At 44.2% G+C, this 11,325-nt stretch overlaps 1 protein-coding gene and 1 non-coding gene across 2 annotated transcripts in view; both read right to left on the bottom strand.

The window, feature by feature from the left end:
• The window catches only part of LOC111138601, an 896,555-nt gene that overhangs the window by 124,731 nt on the left and 760,499 nt on the right, over positions 1 to 11,325 (bottom strand). The gene's annotated exons all lie outside the window — the stretch shown is intronic.
• TRNAK-UUU lies at positions 10,417 to 10,489 on the bottom strand. Its single transcript has one exon. It is a non-coding gene; the product is annotated as a tRNA-Lys (tRNA).

The raw sequence follows: 11,325 nt of genomic DNA, 5'->3' as shown, positions 1-11,325 counted from the left end.
CTAGATGTCCATCAACAGATGAATGGATAAAGATGATGTGGTATATATACACAATGGAATACTATGCAGCCATCAAAAGAAATGAAATCTTGCTATTTGCGACGACGTGGATGGAACTAGAGGGTATTATACTGAACGAAATAATCAATCAGAGAAAGACAATTATCATACGATCTCCCTGACATGAAGAATTTTAGAGGCAGAGTGGGGTGTTTGAGGGGTAGGGAAGGAAAAAATGAAATAAGATGGGATCAGAAGGGAGATAAACCATAAGAGACTCACAGAACAAACTGAGGGTTGCAGGGGGAGTGGGGTATGGAGAGGGTGGTTGGGTTATGGACATTGGGGAGGGTATGTGCTATGGTGAATGCTGTGAAGTGTGTAAGCCTGATAATTCACAGACCTATACCCCTAGGGCTAACAATGCATTATACGTTAATTAAAAAGAAAACTAAAACAAACAAACAAACAAACAAAAAACAGAGTGCTCTGTCCACATGAAGAGATCCCCAAATGCTTCCAAAATAGAAAAGCATAGTACCATCATTCCTTTGGAAAGAGGGGGGAATTGGAAGGATCCAGCCCCCACATCTAATCACACTGGCCCCCGTTCACTGAGAACCGAAGCCAAGGAGATGACGAAGCTACTGCAGGAGATGGTGCCCAAAGCAGAAAGGGAAGCGTCGAAATTACCTGGCTACGCTGTCCCTCTTCTGCTCTGATCTCCCACCAGTGCATTTTATTCACTAACCTAAACTGCAGACAGGTGGGAAGTTGGTTTGGGAAATGCAGCCTGAGGAGTGGAGCCCTCTTGATATAAAGTAGTACAGAAGGAGGGGGAGGAAAGATGAGGATCCACAGATAAGTGAGGGCCACCTCATGAGAATGTGCATTGGAACAGCAGAGGTTGGAAAGACTGGTAAAATATGACCCAGAAATGCTACAAGGTTCTAGAAAGCTTTGACAGGTTTGTGCATATGAAATGAAGTTTCTTTTAATCAAATTATCACTTATAATGAAAACACAAGTTACTGAGAAAGGTTAACTGCAATTCAAATAACCGAACTGCAAGAAACTGAAGAGAAAAAGAAAAAAATGTATCAAGAACTCCCACATATGAAAAAGTCAAGCACATCAACTCAGTCAAATAAATAAGTAAACCAGAATTCAGGAGAACATTCAAATGTATAAATCCAAACATATGTAGAGATGTTCAACCTCATTGTGACACAAAAATTGCAAGCTATTCCTCAATAAACTTCTTTCCACTTGATAGGATAAAAATTTAATGGACAAAAATAACAATAGTTGGAGAGGATTTGAATAAACAGTATCCCTTTATACACAGCCCAAAGAGACCATGATGGTTAATTTCAAGTGTTACTTTGCCTGGATCACAGGGTACCCGGATATTTGGCTCAAGATTGTTTCTAGGTGTGTCTGTGAGGGTGTTTTTGGATGAAATTAGCACTTGAATGAGCAGATTCACTAAGGCCTTTTGCCCTTGACAGTGTGGATGAGCACCCTTCAAGCCCTTGAGAATCTCAGTAGAACACAAAGACAGAAAGAATTCAGCCCCTCCTGCCTCTTGGCTCAAGCTAGAAACATGGATCTTATTCTGCCTTTGGCAATCCTGGTTCTCAGGCCCTTGGAGTCAGATTGAATTACATGAGGCAGAATGTTATGGACTGAATGTTTGCAAACCACAAATTCATGTTGAAATCTTGATCTCCAATGTGATGTTACTGGGAGGTGGGTCCTTGGAGAGATGATTATGTTATGAGTTAGTCCCTACTGAATAGGATTAGTGCCTTAAAGGAGATCCCAGGGAGCTCTCCTGTCCTTCTGCCCCATGAGGACTCAGGGAGAAGACAGTGGCTTATGAACCAGGAAGCTCTCATCAGACACCTGACGCTGCCAGACCCTTGATGTCAGACTTCCCAGTCTCTAAAACTGAGAAATAAATTTCTGTTTATAAGCCACCGAATCTATGATCATTTGTTCCGGTGGCCCTGTTTTGGAACCTGGACTGGATCCTGATGGAAGTACCAAGCGACACTTGGAGATTTTGGAGGATTAGAATTTTATTTAACACAGGCAGGTTCAGAGGAGACCATTCTCCAAAGGTCTGAGTCCTGAGCATGAGCAGGGAGGGGAATTTATACCCTTCTACTTCCACATACTTGGTACTTTTGGCGTGTGCAGGAAACAGGGTAGGAAAGAAGAACCTGGAAGGGCTTTGAGACAGGGACTGGTTTGCTGGTTTGGTTGGCCATCTTAGAGTACAGTTTTTCCCTATCATTCCCCTCTTTGATGCCCCTTTAAACGCCTGGTTTAGAGGGCATCATTATCATCTATTACGATGGCCCTGCAAGTCTAGTATTTGGACAGTGAGTGGTTTGCCCGGTAACAGTGTTTTCTATGAGCTTAGCAATCCATCTTAAGGTTCCTAAGGCTGCCCAATAAGCAATAACAATAACAAGTTTCTGGGAGAAAGTCCAGTCAGAAGGGGCAGCAATGTAAAGTCCAACTCCTGAGGTGAGGGTGTTGGTGTCGTGGCGACAATAGCCAGGGACCACGGTGAACAGATGTCCATCAGTCTGTGAGGTCTCATCGAAGGTGGAGCTGGGGCAGGTCTGTAGGATCTGGTTGGGCTTTCCACTGTGTGATTCATCCAACTGGTGAGGGCCTAAGACACCTAAGATCCTGAAGGCGGTAGGGGTGGTTAGAACAACAGTGTGGGGCCCTGTCCACCATGGTTTGAGGGGTCCGTTCTAAAGCTTCTCGGGAGATGCGCCTTCAAGTTTTCCCAGGGCTTGGAGGTGTTGGGACACTTCTATGTTTCCAATCTGTTCGCGGTCTCCTCTAAGCCTACTTACTACTTACTACGGGGGGTGGCCATAGAGTCTTTGAGGTGAATTATAGCTGCGGCAATCTTTTACATCCAGTTGGCTAGAATAAACAGTACCAATGACCCCCAACTTTATGCTCTATAGAAGTGCGACATTCAGGTCCAGGCATAAGGGTGGCTGGATTTAAAGTCTGATAGGTTTTAGGGATTATTTCAGGCATATCTATCAGTGTAGCCTGGTATTTAATAAGTTGGCCTCCATCATCCATTGACGGCCTTTGGTTTCTAAGACACTTTGGACCTGATGTGAAGTCATTACAGTCAGGGGATGTCCCATAGGGAACTTTGAGGCTCTTTTTACCAGGAGCACTGTTGTATGCTTAGAAAGCCTTTGTTTACAATTGTATCTCAATAGAGGTGGCTTCTAGGATAAATATAACTCAAAAATACCATTAAGATCTTTGTTTGAGGTATTAACATTCTAATTACAAAAGATCACTGGCAAGTGGGAGAGAACTTATCTCAGGAGATAAGGTTACCCCAAGTGCATTACTCAACCAATCATAAAGAAAGTGGTATTATCCTTTATCTCCACAAGTCCATAGTTAACCCTATGGAGTAGGGTATGCTCTGGCTTTTAGGGAATGATTTCATTATCCCAGTCACACAGAATTGGTCAAGGTGATAACTTACACAATTGTTGGGGAATCAGTCCCATTTTCCAGTTGTTTAATCACATGCCATGGGGTCCTGTTATTATTATCTCCACAGAATAATAAGCAAGAAGATTGTTTATGTATGAGTTACTCTGGTAATTTCTCTGAAGTTTACCTCAAGTTGTCTAGCTGAGGTAAACAACAAACATTTAGAGACAATCAAATCTAGAATTCAAAATCCACAAATGTGGGTATTCTTTAAACAATTTTTCTCTCTAAAATAACCTTCATTTCCAGAGATAGCCAAATCAAGACTAATTTACTTGAGAAACAAGTCCAGTCTAACCAACCTCGCCTAATTATTTACATAAGCTCAGCAAGAGCAGTGAGTGATCATATAGATCTTTTAGAATCTGCTTTGTTGGAACTTTATAAGGAATCTCTAGGTTGAACTTTTAGTAGCTTCTCCAGGCCAGAAGCCAAGCCATGTCCCAAGCCATGTACTTGCCATCAGACATGCCTGCAATAACTCTTAAGATTTGGGCAAATTCCTCTTCATGAAGTCCCCAAAATATCCTGAGCTTCCTGTACCTGTCAGGAAGTGACTTTCTTTACTCACCTGGTGAGGCTGCTGGGAACTCTGTAAGCAAGGTATCAGGCCAACAGTTCCAAGGGGCTTTATGACTCCAGTTTCACAAAGTCAACCTTAGCTCCTTAAAGGTATCTGGTCATATCTGAATCTATGCATGTCTTTCTCAAATATGACATTCCAGTCAAAGTCTTGGTAAAATAACCCATGTTTCCAATGTCGTTGCAAGAAGAACAGATTCTTACTGAACTTATGAAAATGACTAGGATTGCCATGGAAGAAGGAATACTTACTGAGACCTTTTGAGTTTCAGAGGGTTCAGATAGGGAGAAAAGTTGAATGCTTTAATTTGCTTACAAATGATTATTTCATCATGTTTCTGTAGTTCATAGAAATCTTACATTTCCTTAATCAGGAAGAGTGAACATTAAGGAACCAGCAATGTTTTTCAAACAAGCATCACAAAACTGTAATCATCTTTTTAGTTCATTTAGTCCCATGTTACTGATTCTTGTTCAGTGTGAATGCAGCTTCTTAGTTCTGGAAGTTCTTACTCATTTCAGTTTCAGGATTTTTAATATACTGAATACCTGTATCTGTCCTAAAAGTCCTTTATATGAATCTCTTTGAAGGTATAACTCACTTTATAAGAGAGTTAAAATAATTATAAATGACAAGCTCAGAAAAGACATGGTTAATGATCTGATAGGAGAGTTCACTATGATACAATTAGACAAGGAAACGCAGTTATTCTGTGATACATAACACTTCAACAGCCAGAACCAGAACGTTAAATACCAAACAAGCAAGCCTAATTAGTCAACAAGACTTTGTTAATGATTTAAATGTTAGGGAAGTTGGTTAAAACTTAGAAAGTTTTAAAGCGCATGCCTACATAGCATTAGGGATGTTAAAGACCTGATAAACTCAAGACACAGAAACTGGTTTTTCTAAGCAGGCAGAGAGAAAACAACTCTTTGCATTTTCTTATCAAGAGCCGACCAACAATTGAGAATACTTTGTCTTTTTGAAAAGAGAGAAAACCAACTTTCTACACCAGTGTCTTTTTAAAATTCATTTCAATTTTAGTCCATCCTGACCACACCTAAAATTCATTTCCAAAGATATCTCATCACAAACCTTCTACAACTTTCCTTTGCATTCAGGTTTTGTCCCAAGCCATTTCTTTCCAAACAACTATCTCATTTAGGACAAAATTACCTTCTCTTACCTTCAACAAAATGCATGCCCATTCCTTATCTTTCTTACATATCTCCTACTTTTCCACATACAGGGTTGATTCCCTTATTTCCATCAGGTTTAGTTACAGTTAGCAGAATTTTGCCCTCTTTAGAAACCTTAATATCCAGTGAAGACTAAGGAGTAACCAATTGTGAACGGTTACACCAGAATTCTTAAATGGCAAATCTGTGAATCAGTTAAGCACAAAACATGTTTACCAACAGATTTAAATATCCTTAGTTCTTTGCAGTAAGCCAAAAGGACAAATCTATGTCCAGTAATCAATGCTTTAGCACTTTATCCCATTTGGAAAAGACTTAGATGTCCAATAAATTTAATTCCATTTGTCATCCAATCAAAACTTTAATGTTGAACAATTACCCATGAAATTACCCAACAATTACCACTTTAACAATTACCCATGAAAACTTTAATGAGACAATTGACCGTTTTAGTCATCTTTTTACTAACAACCCAACAGAGGTAACATGAGGTTATTTGACCTTCAGTAAACCTTGACGGAATAAAAGTTTCACGTTTACCACTGATAATTTAAAAGACACATCTGGGGGTACCTGGGTGGCTCAGTGGGTTAAGCCTCTGCCTTCAGCTTAGGTCATGATCTCAGGGTCCTGGGATCGAGCCCTGCATCTGGCTCTCTGCTCGGCATGGAGCCCTCTCTGCCTGCCTCTATCCCTACTTTTGATCTCTCTCTCTGTCAAATAAATAAATAAAATCTTAAAAAAAAAAAAAGACACATTTGCCTGAACTAAACCAACAAACTTAGTTTACATGCTGAATTATGTTCCACCAGGATCTTCCCCATGGTCAATTTTCACCTGAGACACGTGGGGAAATCTGGAGGGGGTGGTGTTAGGTCCTGGGGGTGCTCTTCTTGCTCCCTGACAATGAAGGGAGGAGTCGTGGTGCTTCAGGCACTGAGGATGGTCTAGAAGCCAGTAATGCAGGCCACACCCAAGGTGGTGCAGAAACAGGAAAACCGGGATGGGGAGGCAGAAGAGACAAAGTGCCACCAGAGGGCAGAAAAAAGTTTCCGGGCTCAGGAGATATCAGTTCCAGAGGAGCAGATGCCATGTTTTCCCGCCAACAAGGGGGTGGGGTGATAGACAATCCATATCCGGCCAGAGAGGACAGGGAATTTCCCCGAAACAAAGGAGTTTTGGCAGCTGCTTGGAAATATTCCTTAAAGTTCCCATCCTGAAGGACACGTGGGATCGTGACCTGAGCAGAAGGCAGATACTTTACCAACTGAGCCACCCGGGTGCCCCCCCCCACCCCGCCACGTTCTCTTAAGGGTAGATATGAGAGCTCCTGTTATTTTACATCCTGTTTGCCTGGATCAAGTTTCCTGTGGGCTGTCCGAGCTGCTAAATCGGGTATCTCCCCACACATGCCACTTACAAGAAGCAGGAACACTGTCTTCCTGCAGCTCAGCTTTAGGCTCTGGCTCAAAGGACTGTGGTCCCCACACTTTCCGATGGGTTCATCTTTGTCCAGAGCTCATCTGCTGTCCCTGATGGCCCCGGGCAGGGCCTCCCTGATAGCCTTTGCTTCCTTACAGGCTTTGGGTTCTTTTACTAGGGTTACAAACGTCCAACTTTGGTCCTTCCTATTAGCATAGAATCAGACCCATGGGAGCAGAGTTTGGGCTATCTGAAGCCAAGAATTAATATATGGAAATTGGTCAGGGTGTCTGGGAGTCCTGGCCATAATTTCGTAAATGACCTGGACACTGGGTAGGTCTTAGGGCACTCTTGGAGGGCCAGTTGACCCCAAAGGTGGCCCATTCCAATTCACATAATGTGCCTAATTTTCCAGATGCTTTGATCCCATAGTCTCCTGAGAATCGCTTCTTGAAATTTTGAGCGTACAGTCTAAGACCGTTTGTTTTGAAGAGCCTCCACCATGATGAGCAGGGAGGCTCCCTTGGCCATCCTGTGTGTTCCCTCCCTGTGTCACTGTCACTCTCCTCCGAAGGAGAGACCACTCAGATGCCCCCCAGTCTGCCATCCCAGAGGATTACCTGGGTGCCTCTTAGCCTTAGCGAGTCCGTATAAACCCCAGACTGGCACCCCAAAGGGGCTCGCCTTAGACCCTATGAGGTCACCACGGAAGCAGGTTAGGGCCACTCGGGATTTGTAGGCTTCTGGGGACCCTAAGGGTGCCCGCCGGTAGAGCCACACAATCAGTCCGCCCGACAAGCCAGGTCAAACTGCACATTCACTCACGCAATCACACGGAAGTTATTACAGTTCCTCCCCCCAGGAGGCCCGGACCTGTGGAACTCCTTCCGGAAATTCCTTCCTATCGCCCCTTACCGGCGAGGTGTTCCTGACCTGAAGGACCTGCCCCCTGGGAGGCCCTACCTGTGAGACCTCTAAGAGGTCTTTGGGAGGTGGTCCGTCTCCCCTTCCACCCTCAGGGGTGGGCCTGCTGGGGCCTGGGGCTCCAGGCCTCACCGGAATCCGATGTCGCGACCAGGTCCTCACCTGCCAAGTCTCCTTTGAGTCCGCGTGGGAACAGCGTGCCGGCCGGAAGCGCCGGGGCAGGAGACTGACGGAAACCCGCCAGGGCGCGGGAGACTGCCGGAAATGAGTCAGGGCGCGGGAAACTGCCGGAAATGAGTCAGGGCGCGGGAAACTGCCGGAAATGAGTCAGGGCGCGGGAAACTGCCGGAAATCAGCCAGGTGCGCCTTCTCCTTTACGACCTCCGGCGGTGCCCCAAGCCGGTGCAGCCCAGCGCTGACCCAGCTGGTCAGGGAACCAAGTGTTAAGGAACCTGGCCTGGATCCTGACGGACCCTGACGGAAGAACCAAGTGGCTCTTGGAGACGCTGGAGGATCGCAGGTTTGTTTAACACTGGTGGGCTCAGAGGAGACGGTTCTCCACAGGTGTGAGACCCGAGCACAAGCAGGGAAGGGGATTTATACCCTTCTACATCGCATACTTGGTACTTTTGGGGTAGGAAAGACGAACCTGGAAGGGCTTTGAGACGGACTGGAATTCCCTTGCTGTCCTGGTCGGACAGCTTAGAGTACAGTTTTTCCCTGTCACCCTCAATGGCCTAAGACAGGAGCATACCTTTCTACAACTTCGGAAAAAACAGTTTGCCATCACCTCAACTAGTTGAACATTTACATGACCTAGCAAATCAGCAGTTTGTCTTCCAGGAAGGTGCTCACAAGATGTACCTGCACACTTTGCTTTCTTGAGCTTTGCTTTACTGCCTTTATTGTTACTTACAAACTGCAGGTTTGCGGCACCCCTGCACTGAGCAAGTTTGCTAGCGCCATTTCCCCAATGGCATTCGCTTACTTCGTGTCCCCGAGTCACACTTCGGTAATTCTGATGATATTTCAAACTCTTTCATTATTATTATATGTGTGGTGGTGATCTGTGATCAGTGATCTTTGCTGTTACTGTTGTAATTGTTTTGGGGTGCCATGAACTGTGCCCAAACCAGAGAGTGAACGTAATTCATAAATGTTGTATATATTCTGACCATTCTACCGGCTGGCTGTTCCCCATCCCTCTCCTTGGGCCTTTGTATTCCCTGAGACACACCGATATTGAAAGTAGGCCAGTTAGTAACTCTACAATGGCTTCTAATTGTTCAAGTGAAAAAGAGGAATGGCGTGTCTCTCCCTTTAAATCAAAAGCTAGAAGGGGTCAAGTGAGGAAGGCACGTTGAAAGCCGAGACAGCTGAAAGTCAGGTCTCTTGTGCCAAACAGTTGGCAAGCGGTGAACACAAAGGAAAAGTTCTTGAAGGAAATTAAAAGTGTTATTCCAGTGAATACATGAATGATAAGAAAATGAAACAGCATTATTGCCGATACGGAGAAAGTTTGAGTTGTTTGGAAAGAAGATCAAACCAGCCACATCCAGAGCTGGAACCTCATCCAGAGAAAGGCTTTGAGTCTCCAATTCTAGGAATGTTGTTCCTGAACTATTTATCAAAAAGTCTATCTTTGCACCCATGGTTTGAAATGCATTCTTATCATATACTAAATGTCCTTATGTGATTTGGTTTATTTCTGGACTTCGTATTTTCTTGCACCGAGTTATTTGTCTATTCATTTGTGAATACCACAATTTGATATATTTACATATCTGAAAATATTTACATTTCAAGAAATGTGATAAACTAAAAACAGCTGACAAATTGGGGGGAGGAGAAGAGGAGGAAGGGGTATTTGCAATACATATCACAGATAAAGTGTTACCTATATCTCTTTGCATAGTTTTGACTTCTAGAATGTTATCTTTCATGTGCTTACAAAATTAATAAGTAAGATAAACAAGGACAGGATAGAGATTCAAAAAGGCACACACCTGATTATTTCAAATTAATACTATAACAGCAAAGAAGGAGAGAACTAACACAATGAACTTAAGTGCAGTATTTATACTTCATATCATCAGGCTAAAAGCATAAAGAATTACAAAAACTGAATTCACAGCCTCCTGGTTTAACACTCTGCCCACAGAAACCATGCACTAGGAGCCCAGGATCGGGGTCTTTGACCATAATCCAAATCCCTGGATAACAACAGAAACTTTTTAATGTAAAGACAAAAAAGACAGCTAAGACCATTTCAAAATGTGTTTGCATATTATGGCTTTTACAAGCAGGGGCTTTTAAGATGCTACACATTTTCTATATAGGAAGAGTCAATCCTACACATTTTCTACATAGGAAGAGTCTGTGGGAACAGACTGGGCAGAGTCACTGCTTTCTGAAATTCTTGTTGGTTTCCCCCAAATTGCTGCCCTGCCACTCCAAGAGTAATGAATCAGGTCAAGGGAACTTTAAAATGGCCGTCTTGGTAATTCCAACACTTGTGTCTTATTTTTACATTATGCGCTTTTCCAATTCCTCTTGGCAACTCGGGCCCAAGTTTCAGTTATTATTGGGTAGAGGTAATTAATGAAACACTAGAACATAAACCTCTTCAAGGATATGCCTTTGGTCTGGCTGTTACCAATATCCCACTCTAGAGATGTTCTAAATGAGCTCTACTCATATAGACTTAACTGAAGTAAAAGTACCCAGGACCGCCTGAACAGGGACTTGAACCCTGGACCCTCAGATTAAAAGTCTGATGCTCTACCGACTGAGCTACCCAGGCCTTCTGGAAAAGTTCAGTTCACTATGTAAAACAATTAAAAGATCCAAGAAGTGCTAACTACGTTCATGGTTTCCGAAATTACCAGCCTCTTCTAGGTGCAAGGGTCACACACCTCAGCTCCACAGTGGCATCTGAGCTTGATGGCACTGAGCATTGCAATTCTTCCTTCCACAATTATCGGGTGGTATTTACTGCAGGAGGAGTGACAGGAAAGTGGCTCAGAACTCGGTGGGATCCCACTGGGGAGGGAATGAGTATTCCTGCAAGTGAGGATTGCAGACAGAGCCCTTGGAGCCAGCCTCCAGGGGTTTGCGGGTCCCTCATCAGCTCACCAGCTCACCAGGAGGAAGAGGTGTCCCTTCCACCAGTGGCTTCTGTAAGTGGGAAGAACTTCAGGAAAGCCAAAGCTTGGGTATAGATGGAAGTTGTGGCACAAGGCAGGAGGTTCACTTCCTGTCCTTTCCAACAGTGTTTTCTTTCGGAGCTGGGGGGTCATGGGACGTTAATGGGGATGTTAACCCCCCCTGAGAGGGGTTTCTGTCCGGGAAACTAACCCCCTGGAAACCCACCGCTCTGCAATTCCGTCCTTGTCATTCCTCATCTTTCCTCCACTCTCCTTTCCTTCACCCTCTCCCCGTGTCCCTGCCCCCCTCTTCTCCCTCTCACCCGCCCACCTTCCCCTTTGCGGATTGCGCGGTTTTTGCGCCCACTGGTCCCGCCTTCCACTGCAGTCAACCCTATAATGCGCCACCCCTCACCACCCACGCACGGGAGTCCACTCGGGTACACTGGCTCTATTTTTTTAGCTCCACGTTTTATCTTGAGCTACAACCTAG

This window comes from Enhydra lutris, unplaced genomic scaffold (assembly GCF_002288905.1).
Source record: "Enhydra lutris kenyoni isolate GAN:26980312 unplaced genomic scaffold, ASM228890v2 scaffoldscaffold93, whole genome shotgun sequence".
NCBI lineage: Eukaryota > Metazoa > Chordata > Mammalia > Carnivora > Mustelidae > Enhydra > Enhydra lutris.
The sequence above is the reverse complement of the archived record's forward strand: the minus strand, read 5'-3'. Positions and strand labels throughout refer to the sequence as shown.